The sequence below is a fragment of the Piliocolobus tephrosceles genome, chromosome 4 (genome assembly GCF_002776525.5).
Source record: "Piliocolobus tephrosceles isolate RC106 chromosome 4, ASM277652v3, whole genome shotgun sequence".
Classification (NCBI taxonomy): Eukaryota; Metazoa; Chordata; class Mammalia; order Primates; family Cercopithecidae; genus Piliocolobus; species Piliocolobus tephrosceles.
The window spans coordinates 24,553,045-24,572,087 of record NC_045437.1 but is presented as its reverse complement, the minus strand read 5'-3'; positions in this window follow the sequence as shown (position 1 = coordinate 24,572,087).

Here is a 19,043-nt window from a genome sequence, read left to right as displayed (position 1 = left end):
AAGCTTAACTGGAAAACAGAATTATTGCCATGACCACGATTCCATGATTTTACTGCCTAAGATCAGCAGATACGTGAGGTTATGTCTTCCTTAGAAGGAGATAGCGGAATTGGTACTGAAATGGTACAGAAATGTGCTCAGGTATTTTAGGAAAAACAACTAGCAGCTGCTTCTAACTGCTGCAATGCAAATGAAAGTGACACTTGGATATCTATTTTCATCTATTGTATTTACAAAGACAAAAGAGTTGATAATATCCAGTATTGACAAACATGTAAAAGCATGCTTGTACACTTATAGTAAGAGAAAAAACTTAATGCATCATTTCAGAAAGCAATTTTGCTGGCAATTTGCAATCAAACTAAAATTCTTCAGTCAAGTCTCTTATATTGAACATCCATCCTTAAAAATCTGTGTACCTGGCATTTGTCTGTTTGTCTATATTCTACTTTTATTTTCCTCTGCTCTGTTGGAAGCCTCAAACCTTTGTTTCTTAATAGATGCCCCCAGGGGAAGGTACTAGGAGTCTGGGAAATGGGAAAAAGGAAGAAATCCTGTGGCCCTCTCTTTTACCTTCTGGGTGTGAATCAGTGCAGCCTTAGTAGCATTATTTCGCTGGAGGCTACTAATGTTGCTCATCATTCAGTTACTTTAAATATTTCCGCACTATTATAGTATGAAAAATTGTGTGGGCCTTTAGATATCTGGAAGGCAGTGGTGGTATGGTAGAAAGTTGTAGGGTTCTTCCCAAGCAGCCAAGACAGCTGTAGAATGTCTTCCTGCTTCAGCAGCAGAGCAATTAGGCAATCTGGATCTTTTAGCTTAAGGATGGTAGGGGTTTATTGAATGTATTAATCTCTGAATAATCTCAATTTTTTATTTTTGCTTTCCCAGTTCTTGTGACAAATTTGCAATCAGTTCTGTTTTAAAAATCATCTATTTGAAATACACAGAGTAGTTCTGTTTTCTAGAAAAAGCCTTGACTGCCAGCTTTCCTCTCCCTATTTCTACTTTATTATTCTTCCATGTGTTGGCCCACTTTTTATTCTGCCTTCTCTTTTATTGCTTATCCTCTGAATGTTTGCTTTCCTCAGGGATCAATTACTGGCTTACTTTTCTTTGTGCTATGCACACACTCCCTGGGTGACAGAAATCACTCTCCTGCCTAAATACTGAATACTCCCCATATCTTTAACTCATGTCAAATCCCACTATGAGGTCAAGACTGTCAGCTAAAAATCTCCTCTTGGCATTACAAATATAAATATTCAAATTGATCTTATCATCTTCACAGTGTGCCATCAGTATGTTTGTTCTGCAATCTCAGCCAGTTGTTCACATCTATCCGGTTTCTTAAGTTAACATACTGGATTTCTTTCCTTGTGATTTGCTCTTTTTTACTCTCTCAATGCAATCCTTCACCGAGTTCCATTGCTTCTGGTTGCTAAGTAGTTTTTGAATATCCTTCCCTGCTGCTTTGTTATTTCCTTCTTGATTTGTAACATCTTGTCGCAGAATTCACTCTTCAACCCCTCTAATCACCTGCAGCATTTCTACAGAATAATTCTACAAATTAGAGATTTAATCGCATATGTTTTTTTGTAAAATATTCTATTGAGTTGCCAAAGTCCTTGGGAAGAGTTAAAACCCTTTTAGTGGGGCAGAAAAGACAATCAAGGACACAGAACGTGTCCCCCTTTGCTTGGCTTTCTCACTAGCCACTGCTACCTTTGCACTTCTTGGTCCAGTCTCATTAAATCATTTGCATTTCCATTAATGTTCATTGACCTCTCCTCCTCAGTGCTTATTTTATCTCTTTTACTTCTGCCTGAAATGTTTTTCTCAGCTTCATTTCCCTGGCTAACTCTCAGAGATCCCGGATCATCTCAGGCATTCAAGCATCTAGGAAGTCTTTCCTATGAAGGCTACCCATCGCTTCTGTGTCGGTACATCTGGATGTCCATGTTTCTCATAGCCCTTGTTATTCTGCACTTTACTCACTGGCTTACTGATCTGCCTCTCCTTATAAACTCTAAGCACATTGGGGATTTTACAGCCCCCAGCTCAATATGGAATTTCATTGTAGACATTCAATAAAACTCTTTCATGGTGTTGTTTCTTTTTTGAAAAAAAATTTGGTAATATAACTTCATTGTGTCTTTAAAATTATGGTCATTTTCATACTGACCATTAGTTTTCCTATTTAATAAATATACTGTGTTTCAAAGTGATAATATTTCCTTTAAAATCAGAATTGATCACTTTTTCTTGTATGTCTGCCGATAACTGCATACTGAGAAATAAGTGCCTGAGGTGGGTGGGGGGAAGACTTTTTACCTGAGTCACTTAAATTAAAAGGCCCAAAAAGATATTTATAATGTGACAGCAGTCACATCTCCCTCTCACCTTGAACACAATAATTACTTCTTGAAGCCACTTCCTATGTGGGCTCTGAACTGATGCCAAGTAGCCATAAAATGCCGTGTACTGGAAATCATGACTCATACACTGTAGTACAAATATGTATAGCCAACCACTAATCACTGTTATTTATCTTAAACCAATGAGAGTTCCTCGCAAAGAACTTTGTATCAGCCCACTTCCTATCCTCTTTTTCATTAAAAAACCTGCTTGTAATAAAGGCCAAATAAGCAACTTTAAAGTATGTCCCTAGTAGCTCTCTCTACTTATTTCAGGTAAATTGTTTACAACTACATTTTGTGTCTCAGCTTATTTCTTTTTGGTTGACATTTCTGAAACAGCAAGAAGGGTTCAAAGTGATCCCCCCACTCCCCCTGCCACAAACCATCAGACATTCCTTCCAGATTCAGCACCTAACCGGCTGTGAAGCCCTTATGTTCTCACAGCTTGAAAGAAATAGTTGAATGTAAGAGATGAGTCTTGCTTTTTAGTTGAAGGTTTAGACTTCGCTTGAGCTATTCTTTTCAAGTCTCTGTTCCTAAAATGGAGGATTTCCACCTTTGCCTAATGGACAGGACACTTGAGTTTCAGGGAAATAAAAAAGAAAGAAAGAAAGAAAAAGAAAGAAAGAGAGAGAGAAAGAAAGGAAGGAAGGAAGGAAGGAAGGAACCTGACTTTTACTGTTTCTGCCTCACATTGAATTGGTCAAGGTACTGGCTCAAGCTACTGGCAATTTGGTGGTTTAACTTCATATAGCCGGCTTTTAAAATTGCAACTGCTTTCCATTGCATGAAATTGGGAGTTAGGTTCTTATTTGTGACCAGTTTCTATTAATTCCAAAATGAAAAAGTCATAAGGGTAAGTACTCTCATCTCAAAGGAAATAGACAATAGCTTCCCCTGATCCAGTTGGTTTATGTAAGTGACTTAGGTACTTTTCAGAGTTGTCAAGGGTGTTCTCCAGGATGTGATGTGACCTCATAGGACATTCCTCACCAGAACACTTTTTAAGGGATGCTTTTTATTTTTTACACTATTCTCATTCAGGTGTGTATAGTGTAAGGATTTGGCCCTCATAGCTTAGGCAACGCCTCTTCCCTCTGGCAATTAGAGGCAGTCTGAGACATGTCAGAGAATGATTCCTGACGCTAGGCTGACACCAAAAGAGTGACGCTCATAGGCAGCACGCTTCCACCCAAAACAGACTCCAGGACGTGGTCACAGCCGAAAAGCTCCTAAATTATTTTGAAAATCCAGTTTCAAAATATGAGTGGCCTTATAAAGTACACCCTCCTTTAGAAAAAACACTTGGCTTTATGTACAACACTTTGGAGCATCCTCTTGTAAATATCTAGGAAAATAGACCCACATGACCCAGGGTAATCATAGGCAGAAATGGTGAAAATGAGGGTCTTTTCAAATGCCTGAAATAATTTATTTATGTGCACAATTATAAAGAGCTGGCTTTATTGCCAGACAAATTGAGTAAGACCCTTACTTCTAATGGCACCTAGAAGCTTCTAAAAATTTTCTGAGAAAATTAATTATTCAAGAGGTAAACAATGATACCTGAATCTATTTCTGAATTTTATGATACTAAAGGCCTTCTCTCTTCCACCTGCAACTGCTCCTCCTTCTACCACTGTGCTTTTATACTCTCTTTTATCTGAACTGCCTTGTCTTGACTTGCCTTTCCTATAATCACTACCTGAGGAAACCCCCAAGGTATCTTGGTACTTCCCTGAAACTTCTGTTTTGGCAGCTTCGTTCAAGGTAAAACCCATAGGAAGAGGTGAGCTTGCTATTTTGTATAACCCCTGGAAAAAAATTGAACTAAAATATGTAATTTCAAGATCCATAGCATTTCTGAAATATTTGATTTAATCTATGGACTTGTTCTGACCTTTATTAAATAGTTTATATGCTGATATCAGAAAGCAGGGGCACTAAATGGTTAAAAAAGGCTAACTGAAATAACCCTTAATAGGGTTAAAAAAAAAATAGAATGAAGCAGACTATGAAAAGATTTACACTTCAGGCATGTCTCTTCATGATGCGTTCCCCAGGTCTTTCCTAAAAATATATATTAGAGGAAAATTCAACAATGTACTCAAAGACCAGGCGATTATGTGCTTGATTATTTTGAATGGTTTGGAAAATTCTTTAAATGATATTTCAGAATGGCACTGATGCTAGCCTCAAAGATTATCTGAATTATTTCCTTATAAATTCTACTTTCTTCAATGGCTTACTTGAGGACTTGGCTATCTTTTTTAAAGACATCAGCTTGATTGGGTAACTATATAAACCCATGAATTTGTAATCTTGGCAGATAAACTTTCTAAAACTATTCAGAAAGAAGAAAAAAGTAAGTCCTCAAAGAGTATGTGTTTGAAACCACAACAGTCAAACCAGGCCTTTTAAGAAAAGAAAGGTGCCTCCTTTTTAACGATAAAATAGATGTTTACTTCTATTGCCAAAAACCTTGCCATTTCCAAAACTGTTATAGAACAATTAATTGACTGCAGAAACAACACAAAGACAGGATCCTGTAAGTGAAGAGGGTTGTTCCAAGGACCTGTTTCTTCTGACTAATATCTATGGAGAAATAGACATTTTTAACAAATAAAGAGCAGACACACACCCTTATGGGCACTGGAGCTAGCCTTTCTGTTCTTAACCCTATCATTTAAACTGTTCCCTTTCATGAAGTAAAAAGAGTATACAAATGGTAGGGGTGTCAGGCATAGTGGCTCACATCTATAATTTCAGTGGTTTGGGAGGCTCAGGCAGGAAGATCATTTGAAGATAGGAGTTTGAGATCAGCCTGACCAACAAAAAATAGTCAGGCATGATGGCACGCTCCTGTGGTTCCAGCGACGTAGGAGGCTGAGATAGTAGGATCTCTTGAGTCCAATAGTTCAAGTCTGCAGTGAGCCATGATCCTGCCACTGGGTTCCAGCCCTGTCTCTAGAAACTAAAGTTTAAAACAAAACAAATGGTAGGGCTATTTAATCAACCTGTGACTTCACATAAATCCAAATCCTTAGAATCCCAGGTAGGCTCACTTAGTGTCCTTGATTTCTTTCTGCTTATTCCCTCAGCTCCCATATACTTTTAGGAAAGGAATTTTTGGAACTTTACCATGCATACATTTTTGACCCCCCAATGAGGGAAATGTATTCAAATTGGAACGGAAGGAACAAACAAAACTACTACAAAATGATAATAAAACTGAAACGTTAGGTTGGTGCAAAAATAATTGCTGTTTTGGACTGTGCATTTTAAATCATTATAACTAGGCTCAAACACATCTTTATTAATACAAATAGGAACCATTACAATCAACACATTTTTGCCAACATAAATAAGTTCGTTTACTCCTGCAGTGTAAAAATCCATGCTTCAGGATTCGATGAACTCTTGGAAAGCATATTCTGCATCCTGCTGGTTGTGGAAGTGTTTTCCATGCAAAAAGTTGTTGAGATGCCTAAAGAAGTGCTAGTTGGTTGGCAAGAGGTCAGGTGAATATGGTGGATGAGGCAAAACTTCCAAGCTCAATTTCAAGCATTGGTTGTGCAGTGTGCGGTCAGGCATTGTCATGGAGAATAATTGAGCCCCTTCTGTTGGCCAGTGCCAGCTGTAGGCATTCCAGTTTTCAGAGCATATGATCCATTTGCTGAGGATACTTCTCAGGTGTAATAGTTTTGCTGGGATTCAGAAAGCTGTATTGGATCAGACCAGCAGCAGATTACCAAACAGTGACCATGACATTTTTTGGTGCAAATTTGGCCTTAGGAAGTGCTTTGGAGCTTCTTATTGGTCCAAGCACTGAGCTGATCATCACTGGTCATCGTATAAAATCCACTTTTTGTTGGACATCACAATTCGATCAAGAAATGGTTCATTGTTGTTGTGTAGAGTAAGAGATGATGACACTTCAAAATGACAATTTCTTTTATTTTCACTCAGCTCATGTGGCACTGAGTTATGGAGCCTTTCCACCTTTCCAATTTGCTTCAAATGCCAAAGGACCATAAAGTGGTCAATGATGAGTTCTTCAGTAATATCTCTTGTAATTGTAAGAGGACCAATTTTGATGATCGCTCTCAATTGGTCATTGTCAACTTCTGATGGCCAGCCACTACACTTCTCATCTTCAAGGCTCTCATCTCCTTTGCAGAACTTCTTGAACCACCACTGCACTGTATGTTTGTTAGCAGTTCCTAGACCAAATGCATTGTTGATGCTGCGAGTTGTCTCCATTGCTTTAAGACCCAGTTTGAACGCGAACAAGAAAATCACTCAAATTTGCTTTTTGTCTAACATCATTTCCATAGTCTAAAATAAATATAAAATATACAAGTAATAAATTGTTAGCAAAAAAACTTAAAGCAAGAAATGCTCATTAAAATGATGTACAACATAACACGTTTATTTAAAAATGTATTCCAGCAGCAAACGGCAAATTTCAAAAATGCAAAAACAGCAGCAATTACTTTTGCACCAGCAAAATTGTTGGATATAAACACATATCCAACAATTTCTTTTTCTAAACTTGGACTAACAAATTACACTGATGACTTACTAAAAATTCACAAGACCACTTACGATCCTTATCTTTCACTGATATTGGTACAATAGATTCAGCAAACCTCGTTAAAGTGGAAGCAAACTTAAATAAACATTTATCCAATATCAGTCAATACTTGGTAAGGCCTGAAGCAATTGAATGAACCAAATTCATAATACAATATTATATTAAAAAGGATATAATTATACTTTGCACTCATGTAATACCCGGATCCTTCCCTCAGAATGGGAGGATTGAAAGTTTGTACAAGATTTCAGACCTATAAACAGCATTGATGATACTGACTGGATGCCCAAAGCATCCAGTGGCATAAAACCTCCATATTCTATTGATAGCCGTTCTTATTGACAGTGAGATATTTGCTGCGGTTGATTTATACAGTATTATCTTAAGTTTTCCAGCAGACTCAGAGAGCTAATACTTGTTTGCTTTTACTTAGGATGACCACCAGTACACCTAGACTGTGCCACAAGGTTGCACTGAGAGCCCTACCTATTTTTCTCAAATATTGAAATCCGACTTGGCTGAAGTACATTTCTTAGGGAGATATATGTTCATCCAACATATGTATAATCTTCTCCCTTGTTCCTTGAATATGCAAATCTGTAAGAATGATAACATGATCTCTTAAAACAATTGTCATATAAGAGACATAGCGTTTCAGGAGAGAAACTCTAATTTTGCCAGACTCGGATAAAATAATTAGGACATTTGATTTCTAAGGAAGGATTGTTCATAAACCCAGATAGAATTAAAAGCATTCTAGCCTTCCCTAAGCCCTCAACAATAAAGCAATTTAAAGCCCTCAACAATAAAGCAATATCTGTATTGACTGGATACTGCCATAACTGGATACGAAATTTTTAGTAATATGGCCTTTAATCACCCTCCTGAAACTGGATCAGCTTGATCCTCTTTTTTGAATTCCAGCAAGACTGAAAGCTACACAAGTTATCAAGGATAGTCTTACAACTGCCCCTGCCTTAAGGAATCCCAATTACAGCTTTCTGTTTTCCCTGTTCTTTTATGAAGATCAGAGAAACGCTTTGGGAAATCGACCTTCTAGATATTGTAGCCAATAAACTGAGGTAATTGCTAGAGAAATGCCACCTTGCTTAAGAGTGATCTCTGCTACCACCTCACTTTAAAACTGTTGAGGAAATAGTTTTGAAATCTTACCTCACATCCGTTTCCCACTCAACAAAAACCATTCTGAACTCACATTATACCCAACATTACTCTGTTAATAGACTTACTTTCCATTAAGGTTTGTTTTTGTTGTTGTTTTGTTTTGTTTTTTGTTGTTGTTTGTTTTGTTTTTTGAGACGGAATCTCATTCTGTCACCCAGGCTGGAGTGCAGTGGCGCAATCTTGGCTCACTACAGGCTCCACCTCCCAGGTTCCTGCCATTCTCCTGCCTCAGCCTCCAGAGTAGCTGGAACTATAGGCGCCCGCCACTTCGCCCTGCTAATTTTTTGTATTTTTAGTAGAGACGGGATTTCACCTTATTAGCCAGAATGGTCTCGATCTCCTGACCTCGTGATCTGCCCGCCTCGGACTCCCAAAGTGCTGGGATTACAGGCATGAGCCACTGCGCCCGGCCTCCATGAAATTCTTCATTCCTCACCTTAACATAACTATTTTCCCACGTAATGATCTTAATCTTTGCTTTTATTTTCAACTCTTAAGTTCAGGGGTACACATGCAGGATTTGCAAGTTTGTTACACGGGTAAATGTACTCCATGGTGGTTTAGCACATGTCAACCCATCACCTTGGTATTAAGTCTAGTATCTATTATTTATTTTTCATGATGCTCTTCCTCCTCCCACCCCCAACCCTCCAACAGACCATAGTGGGTGTTATTCCCCACCATGTGCCCATGTGTTCTCACAGTTCATCTCCCACTTATAAGTGAGAACATGTAGTGTTTGGTTTTCTGTTCCTACATTAGTTTGTGTGGGATAATGGCTTCCAGCTCCATCTATGTCCCTGCAAAGAACATGATCTTATTCCTTTTTATGGGTACATAGTGTTTCATGGTGTATATTTACCACATATTCTTCATCCAGTCTATCATTGATGGGCATTTAGGTTGATTCCATGTCTTGGTTATTGCAAAAATTGCTTCAGTGAACATATATATGCATGTATCTTTATAGTAGAATTATTTATATTCCATTGGGTATATACCCAGTAATGGGATTGCTGGGTCAAATGGTATTTCTGGTCTAGGTCTTTGAGGAATCACTACACATTCTATCACAACGGTTAACAAATTTACACTCCCACCAACAATGTATAAGTATCCCATTTTCTCCACAACCTTGCCAGCATCTGTTGTTTCTTGACTTTTTAATAGTCACCATTCTGACTGACACGAGATAGTGTCTCATGGCGGTTGGATTTGCATTTCTCTAACGATCAGTGATGTTGAGCTTTGTTCCATATATATGTTGGCTCCATGTATGTCTTCTTTCGAGATGTGTCTGTTCATGTCCTTTGCCCGCTCTTTAATGAGGTTGTTTGTTTTTTTCTTCTAAATTTGTTTAAGTTTCTTATAGATATTGGATATTAGACCTTTGTCAGATGAATAGATTGCAAAAATTTTCTCCTATTTTGTTGGTTTTCTGTCCACTCTGATGATAGTTTCTTTTGCCATGCAGAAGCTCTTTAGTTTAATTAGATCCCATTTGTCAATTTTTGCTTGTGTTGCAATTGCTTTTGGTGTCTTTGTCATGAAATCTTTGCCCATGCCTATGTTGTCAATGGTATTGGGTAGATTTTCTTCTGGGGTTTTCATAGCTTTGGGTTTTACATTTAAACCTTTAATCCATCTTGAGTTGATTTTTGTATATGGTGTAAGGAAGTGGTCCAGTTTTAATTTTTTTGAATATGACTAGCCAGTTCTCCCAGCACTATTTATTAAATAGCGAATCCTTTCCCCATTGCTTTTTTTGTCAGGTTTGTCAAAGATCAGATGGTTGTAGGTGTGCAGTCTTATTTCTGGGTTCTCTATTCTCTTCCCTTGGTCTACATGTCTGTTCTTGTACCAGTATCATGCTGTATTGCTTACTGTAGCCTTATAGCATAGTTTTAAGTTGGGTGGCATGGATTTTGTTTGTTTGTTTTGTTTTGTTTTGTTTGTTTGTTTAGACCTATGTTCTTGTACCAGTACCATGCTATATTGGCTACTGTCATTTTACAACATAATTTGAAGTTGGATGGCATGGATGTTTTTTCTGTTGTTGTTGTTGTTGTTGTTTTATTTGTTTATTAGGATTCGCTTGACTCTTCAGGATCCTTTTTGGTTCCATATAAATTTTAAAATGTTTTTGTTTTAATTTTGTAAGGAATGTCAATGGTTCTAACCATTCTTTTCTCTTTGCCTATTAATGAGATGCCACATCATGACTACATCACCTTAATTGACAAAACTATCACTCACAGACAGGGCCTAAAAATATAGATAATGGTGATGTAATTTGTAATTTGGTTCACTGATGATTTATTTGAAAGATGAATCTGAAAATTATTGGGCTGAGTAGACCATAGTGCTTCTAATTGAGGTTATAGATTATACTCTATATGTTATACTTTCCAGATATAAAATTATCTCAACAGAAAGAATTGATCATACTAACTCATGCCTATTAATTGACCAAAGATAACACAACTAATATTTATACTGACAGCAGCATGCCTTCAGACATGCTATGATTTGGGGATGCTTGAGTGCAAGAGGAATTTCTGACCACTTCAGGTAAAACCATCAGAACTGGTAAACAAGTCTCTGACCTCTTGAAAGTACTCTTCTACAGGTTGGATGTTTGTTCTCCAAACCTCATGTTTAAATTAGACCCCCAAGGCTGTAGGTAAGAACTAATGGGAAGTGTTTGTGTCATGGGCATGAATCCCTCAAGAATGGCTTGATAACATCTTTGGAGTAATACGTAAGTTATTGCTCTTATTAGTTCCCAGGAGAGCTAGTTGTTTAAGAAACTAACAAACAACAACAGCAACTTGGTACCTCCCCCTCTCTCTTTTTCTTCCTCTGTTACCATGTAACCTCTCTACATGCCAGTTCCTGTTGACCTTCTGCCATGAATAGAAGCAGCCTGTAGCATTCATTAGATGCCCAATCTTCAAGCCAGCAGAATTGAGTCAAATAAACTATTTTTTAAAATACATAAGTCATTGAAATTCAGATATTACTTTATAGCAACACAAATGAACTCAAACACAATCCAAAAACAAAAATCTCTGTCTATGATCAAAATTCCTGGTAATTTAAAACTTGATACTCCAGAGAACAAGGGTAATCATTTTGGTGACATTGTAGCTAACGATGCAGCCCTGAAGGTTACATAAGAAAACAGATGTCTTGAAATGTCCTTACAGACTTATTATTCATTTAAAATGTTATTAAAAGAAGCATAAGCAGGAGCTCTAAAGAAGGAAATAGACCTTTGAAAAGATAAAGGAGGGAAGTTTACTCCAGAAATAGGCTTACTTTATGGATCTTATGATAGAACAATTCTTCCTTGAAGGCTTAAATTACACTTTAAAAAAAAAAGAGTTATTATAGATTAAGTTCTGGGATACATATGCAGAACATGAAAGTTTGTTTATACACGTGCCATGGTGGTTTGCTGCACCCATCAACCCGTCGTCTACCTTAGGTATTTCTCTTGATGCTATTCCTCTCCTAGTCCCCCAACCCGTAACAGGCCTTGTTATGTGATGAACCCCTCCCTGTGTCCATGTGTTCTCATTGTTCAACTCCCACTTATGAGTGCGAACATGTGGTGTTTGATTTTCTGTTTCTGTGTTAGTGTGCTGAGAATTATGGTTTCCAGCTTCATCCATGTCCCTGCAATAGACATGAACTCATTATTTTTTATGGCTGCATAGCATTTCATGTTGTATATGTGCCACATTTTCTTTATCTAGTCTATCATTGATGGTCATTTGAGTTGGTTCCAAAATTAACTCAAGATGGATTAAAGACTTAAATGTAAGACCTAAAACCATAAAAACCCTAGAAGAAAACTTAGGAAATACCACAGGACATAGGCATGGGCAAAGACTTCATGACTAAAACACCAAAAGCAATGGCAACAAAAGCCAACGTTGACAAATGGGATCTATTAAAACTAAAGAGCTTCTGCACAGCTTTCTGCAAAAGAAACTATCATCAGAGTGAACAGGCAACCTACAGACTGGGAGAAAATTTTTGCAATCTATCCATCTGACAAGGGCTAATATCCAGAATCTACAAAGAAATTAAACAATTATCCCTTTTACAGTATGTTTGCTAGCTGACTTATTAGAAAACAGAATGATAGCATGGGGAAAACAATATTATTAGAAACAATCCCCTACTGTTTCTCAAAGGTTAATTCTTGCTGTACTGCTTGTCCTAAACATAATCCTGAAAAATCCCTTCATGCTTCTTAGAAACATTTCCTTTACTTTTAGGATCCTTTGTGATAGGGCAGTTGAACTTTATCCAGCTGCCTGTATCTCAGTGTCACAAATATGTTCACGTGCTAATTTGTATGTTCTCTCTTTGGGCAGAAGCATTCCCATGCCGATGAGCCATGACCCAAGCGGCTGGTACATTGTATATTAGAAAACAATTCTTTCATGAGGCATCCCATTTGAGTTCCATAGTGACCAAGGAACACACAATTTACTGGTCAAGTAATTTGATCCATTTACAACATTTAGCCTATATTTCAACATTTCCATTATGCCTATCACCTCTAATCCTCTGGAGTTGGGGAAAACACCAATGGTGTAATAAACACTCAAAAAATTCAATTAGTGAAATAACAGCAGTCATTAACCTATCCTGGCCAAAGTTTATCCCACTGGATCTCCTCAACCTGTGATTGACCCTGATATGATTTGCCCATGTCCTTCCCCAACGCTCACCTTGAATTGTAGCTCCCATAATTCCCTCGTGTCATGGGAGGGAACTGGTGGGAGGTAATTGAATCATGGGGTGGGTTTTTCCCGTGGTATTCTCATGATAGTGAATAAGTCTCATGAGATCTGGTGGCTTTATAAAGGGGAGTTCCCCTATACAAGCTCTCTTGCCTGCTGCCACGTAAGATGTGACTTTGCTCCTCATTCACCTTCAATCATGATTGTGAGGCCTCCCCAGCCATACAGAACTGTAAGTCAATTAAACATCTTTCCTTTATAAATTATCCAGTCTTGGGTATGTCTTTATTAGCAGCATGAGAACAGACTAATACACACCCCATTTGGAAAACATCAGCTGTCTCTCTTTAAAAGAATAATAGGAAGGCCCATATCTCTAGATAAAGAAGCTTATGGACCCATGTTCTTTAGAGGTGATCCCTTTTTTATTGCTAAAGTCTCACAAAACTTCTCACTAAGAACGCCAAATGAATAAGAGATTTCTTGAACAGCTAGCTCCATGAAGAAAAAGCCATTAAAAAAATCATGTCCTACAACCTGGAGATTTTGTTTACTAGAAATGACATCAAATAAGATTCTCTTCAATCCCACTGGAAGGACCATATCAGGTACTGTCGACCAATTTTTGTGTCACTGAACTTAAGGGAATTGACTCATGGATTCGTGTTTCTCATTTTAAAAAAGGCAACTGTACCAGAGTGGACATCTGCCATCCCCAGAGATCTTCAACTGAAGCTGACCTGAAGTCTTCCTGACCAGAATAGCAAGCAGCTGACATCTACATTAAACTGCCTCTGCCCAAGATACTGGATCAGGATTGTATAACCTATTCTTCACAATTTTAATGCCTACCACAACTGAAATATTTGGCGTCCTATTTTTGAATTATTTATGCTTTTGCATCTCGTTCATACTATGGTTATCCTCTCTTGGGGGTTTTGTTAAAATTGTCTCATATATAGTTCTTTTAATATATACTATACTTTTATTATGGCAATGGTTTGTGTGTATATACACTATGATATCATATGATATATATGTGTATATACACATATGGTATATACACACATGCAAGTGCCTACAATCAGATTTATGTTGTATGTACACATGCAAATGCCTATTAATGGTTTGTGTGTACATACACAGGCAAATGCCTATAATCAGGTTTCAGTTTTTTCTTTCCCTAATAAATTTGACTACATCATGGAGGAATAATTGTTAGAAACTATTGCAACTTCTGGAACTTTGACAAGATGCTGGGTTTGCTACCGTAAACCAGAAACCACTTTTAACCACAGTAACACATTGGTATGTCCCACTCTAAATTTCACCAGTATTACTGATTGTATTCATATCACGACTTAGAAGCCATACAAAGCAGCACCTGTTTATTGAATCTGGCTGACTCATCCCAACCCGCTTGTCCTATGTTTCAGTTTAACTTATCTGAATCTTATTTTCAAACAATTGTGTTCTTACTCAGAAATGACAGTGAAAAAAAAAAAAACATGATGTTTCTAAAAATTAAAAGAAAAACAATCCCTTGTGCTATGAGGATTCAATCTAACCTTGCTCTAATGTTTCTAACCCATGGTTTAATAATGCCCCCAAATATGTACTCAAATATAATACACTCATCTGTCCTCCATCAGGACTTATTTTCCCCCGTGGAGGAGGTCACCATCCATGGGTCTATAAGTGTGTAAAGGCATGGAATTATAAGTAGCACTGTCTCTTAGGATATTTGGTCACTACTCTCTGTATGTATAGCTTTGAAGAAACTCAACACTGTACTGGTTTCCTCAAACTTTTCTGTAGGCATGACCACCAACGTACTTTAGACAGAGATTCTCTTTGGAGGAAAATCTGCTAATTATCTGCCTGATCATCAAGAAAATAGCTCCATGAATTTTATTGGGAAAACAGTTTTTCTTTGGTGAGGTGTTGTTTTTCCTGTGAACAATATTTAGAAACATTTTTGTAACCTCAGGAAATATTGCTGATGAAACTGCTGCCTCCACTGCAGCCTAACGAATACTTATTGATTAACTGGCTAACGTTGTTCTAGACAATCACATTGCTTTAGATTATATATTAGCTAAACAAGGAGGCATACGTACGGGGGGCAATACTTGCTGTGTATACGTAAATATTTCTTATGAAGCAGAAATTCATCTAGGAAAAAAATGTAAGAGAAGCCCTTTGGTTACAAGTCTCCAAAGAATAACCAAAATTGAATTTTCTTCATGTTATTTTTAGTTGGCTCCCTAATGGATAGGTTCTTGGTTTGTTCTCGCCTACAAAGTCTCTTTTCAATTGCAATTCATGCGTGCATTGTATTTCTACTATTCAAATTATTGATGCTATGGATAACTCATTGTATTACTTCTTCCAAGAAAACTAAAATCATGGTATTCCAAACACTAAAGATAATTCAAGTGACAGCAGCTATATAAATCAATGACTTAAGTGAGTCTCATTTTTGTCAGTTTGTGACGCCATCTCAATTCAGCTTCAGGGTACACTAGAAAAATATCTAATTGAGATAGCTTCTCTTCTTCCTTGATGTGGGACAGGACTATCCAGGAGTGAGCCTTTCAGCGATGAAGGACAATTTAACACTTGAACTTTGATCATCAATGCTTTCGAGAAGAAAGATTTTGATGAAAAGAAACTTGAGGAAGAAAAATGAGGAAAGAAAGAAGCTTTTTTTTTTTTTTTTTAATCTGAGGAATTTAATCTCTTTTAAATTATCAGGTTTGGAGAAGCATTTAAAATATGAGTAGTCACATCTGCCTCCACCTTGAGCTAAATAATTACCTCTCGAAGCTACTTGCTATGTGGGCTCCAGACTAAGAAGAGCTAAGTAGCCATAAAATGCCATGCACTGGACATCATAACTCAGGCCCTACAGTTCAACAATGTATACCCAATCACTAATCATCCTTTTTTCTGTAAACCAATGAGAACTCCTTTCAATCAACTTTGTATCAACCTGCTCTTTGTCCTCCTTTGCCTTTAAAAATCTGCTTGGAGCAAAGGTCAAATAGATCACTTCCCTAGGCAATTTGGAAATGTGTCCTGAGCATCTGTTCTCACTTTGTTTCAAGTAAACGCCTTAAAATAATATTTTATGCTGCAACTTTTTCCTTTTAGTTCAATATGTCTTAGTAAACATTTTTAATATTCTGGAAATTCAGAAAGATAAAATTATGATTTCTTCCACTTTGTAGTCTGCTCTTGGATATATAATTAATTCATTTGAAAATAGTAATAAGATAATTAAAAGCTAAATCTATGAATCTATGGTAACAATTTCATAAGGAAGACGGGAATATTTGTAGTTGGTCCATCAAAGTCGAGTTTAAAGCATGCTGTTTGCCAGACATTAGACCTAGAGGACAGTATGTAACTTCTTTCTGAGTTTCCTCATCTGTGAAATGGTGTAATTATTATGACCTCTTCAAGGATATTGTGAGGATTAAATAATATACTATACATCAACTTCTCAGACCATTTTGGCACATAACCAGCATTCAGTAAAAACAAAAAAAAAAAAACTCGACAAAAGCTATTCTTATAAGATTTGAGATGGACTGAAAATATATTGTGAATTAGTTAAACATAGGAAATAGGAAATAGAGAAGGAACTCCAAGGAGAGATTGACTCATGCAAATAAAAGCTCTTAAGGACTTTTGCAAACCGAGGAGATAATAATTCCAGTAGAGGGTGCAATTGGAGAGGAGAGGGAAACAAACATGGAGAAATGGGTCATCTTAGATTCGAATATACAAGACAACTGAGCCAGAGTGCTTACATTTCACAAAATTGGTGATTGTTTTCCGACATTGCTTTTTTTAAGTGGAAAATAAAATCATAAGCTTTAAGGAGGGTTGTTATCCTGGCATCATAAAGACTGTTTACGTATTTCAAACTGTAAAAGAAAACAAAAGAAATATTATAAGACTTGAATAATTGGTGCAGACTGTTTCTTTGAACAAGCAGCCACACTATTTACCCTGAATCATGAGTCCCTTAATTGTGGGTTGTGACTTTGTGCTAAAGGACAGACTGGTATGTTTTCTCCTTAACTGTGAAATTCTTCACTTTTATGATTTCTCACTTGCACTTTAAAACCCTGTAAATGTTATATTATTACACTGTTATGTAACACAATAGCTGTTATCTCTCACTTCTCTATAATGATCTATGCAAGGCACCTTCTGTCAAATAAGTCAGGACCTCTTGCAGATGAGAGGGATACATCAAAACTGCTGAGCTTTTTCATAATCATTATTCTCACAATGTATTACAAAGGACCATTAGCAGCATTTAATTTTTCAGGTTGGGTACAGCATGGCAACTTTAGTTTATGTTTCACTGCTTCTCTTTGTAAAGAAATCAATGGTTTTAAAACTGAACTACTCATGACAAACATGCTAGATTCATTAGCATCTGCTCTGGTTGTCTGTATGGAGGTTATATTCCAAACCCCATTTGCATTTTTATCTGCACGGAGCACAAGGTTTGAACTGCCTAAATGTTTACTTAATTATTGCTCCTGTTCTCTTCCACACCCATTTACCTCAAGCCCTCCACAAGCAGAGAGCAAGACTAATTAGTATCTAATTGATACTTTTTCAATAGTGCAACAGAATCATTTTCAATACAAAGAAAGTAATACCATTATATGTTGTAGGGAACACTTAATCAGTCATAATAGCAAATATGGGAGTATTTGTCAGGTTTCCAAAATGATGTATTTTAAATAAGAAGCACCTGGTTGTCTCTACTAAATTTTACTTCTTAAATAGGAAGAGCTTATACCACTCTTTTATTTTCTATGCCTTTATTGGGAGATTATTTTGCAATCACTGAGTTAGGTGTTGCAGATACAAAAATGAATAAGATTTCTCTCAAGAAGTCCATTAACCATGGGAAGATCAGACTCAGGAAAAACAAATAATGCAAGTATAAGGGGTGATAGATTTGTACTGAGTATCGTGGAATCGCAGGAAAGAGCAGACTAATTCAGTCTAAAGAGGTCAGGGATAGATATCTGCAGGAGATAGCACATGAGCCAAAGACAGTGTAGCAAATTAGCCATCAGACTGAAGGGAGGATGGAGAAAAAACATTGCAATCAGAAAAGAAATGACAAGCACAGATAGCAATATGGAGAACATACTCCAAAATTGTGTAGCTGAGTATATTTCATAGTCATGGAATGCATTCAAGTTGCAGGGTATTTTTCACCATTTAACACCCTTCTTTAGATACATTTGTCTAAAGAAAAGTGAACTGTTTCCATACTTTTATAGAAAAGATGTTTACATATTAAGTAAAATAAAAAGAATGTATTCTGCCTTTTAACAAAGATTATACATGAACATCATTCTTTTGTAAATAACTTTCTGTGCTCCCTATGGTTGAAATTACCTCCACAGCTCACCTCAATATGCATGTCCTTGAACTCAGAGGACTTTGACAAAACTGAGTAAACAGTAAAGAAATGCATTGATTACAGAAGAGAGTGATATTGGAGAGAGGAGTAAAACTTGGGGACTTGCAAACATTACAGATCTGAACAGACATGGAAAATGAGCTTACATTATTAGACCTGAGAAAATTACCAATTGGTGGCCAAAGTTGATTCTTGACCTTCATATTTACCACAATGAAGAGCGCGATGGTTTCGTGTCTTTAGTGATGTATTATTTGTTTTACATTTTTAAAATAGTAAATGAAATATAATTTTTTAAAGAAAACATTTAAAGGCCCTAAGAAATATAGAAGTCCAACAGCCAAAGATCACCAAGAACACTACTGTATTTAAAGTTAGGCCTAGTTAGGTTTCAGCAGCAAAAGCAGTATAAGTAAGTCGGAGTTCAGAACAAGATACCACCCAAATATAGCACCTTAGCCTTCTAAGTATTTTAAGCTGAAAGAAACTGAGGAAACCACAGAAGCAGAAAGGTCTCTCTGAGCTTCTCCTGTTCCCTCTCTCCTGAAAAGAGCAAAAAAAACAAAAACAAACAAACAAACAAACAAAAAACCTGGAATTTCCTTTGCCCCTTC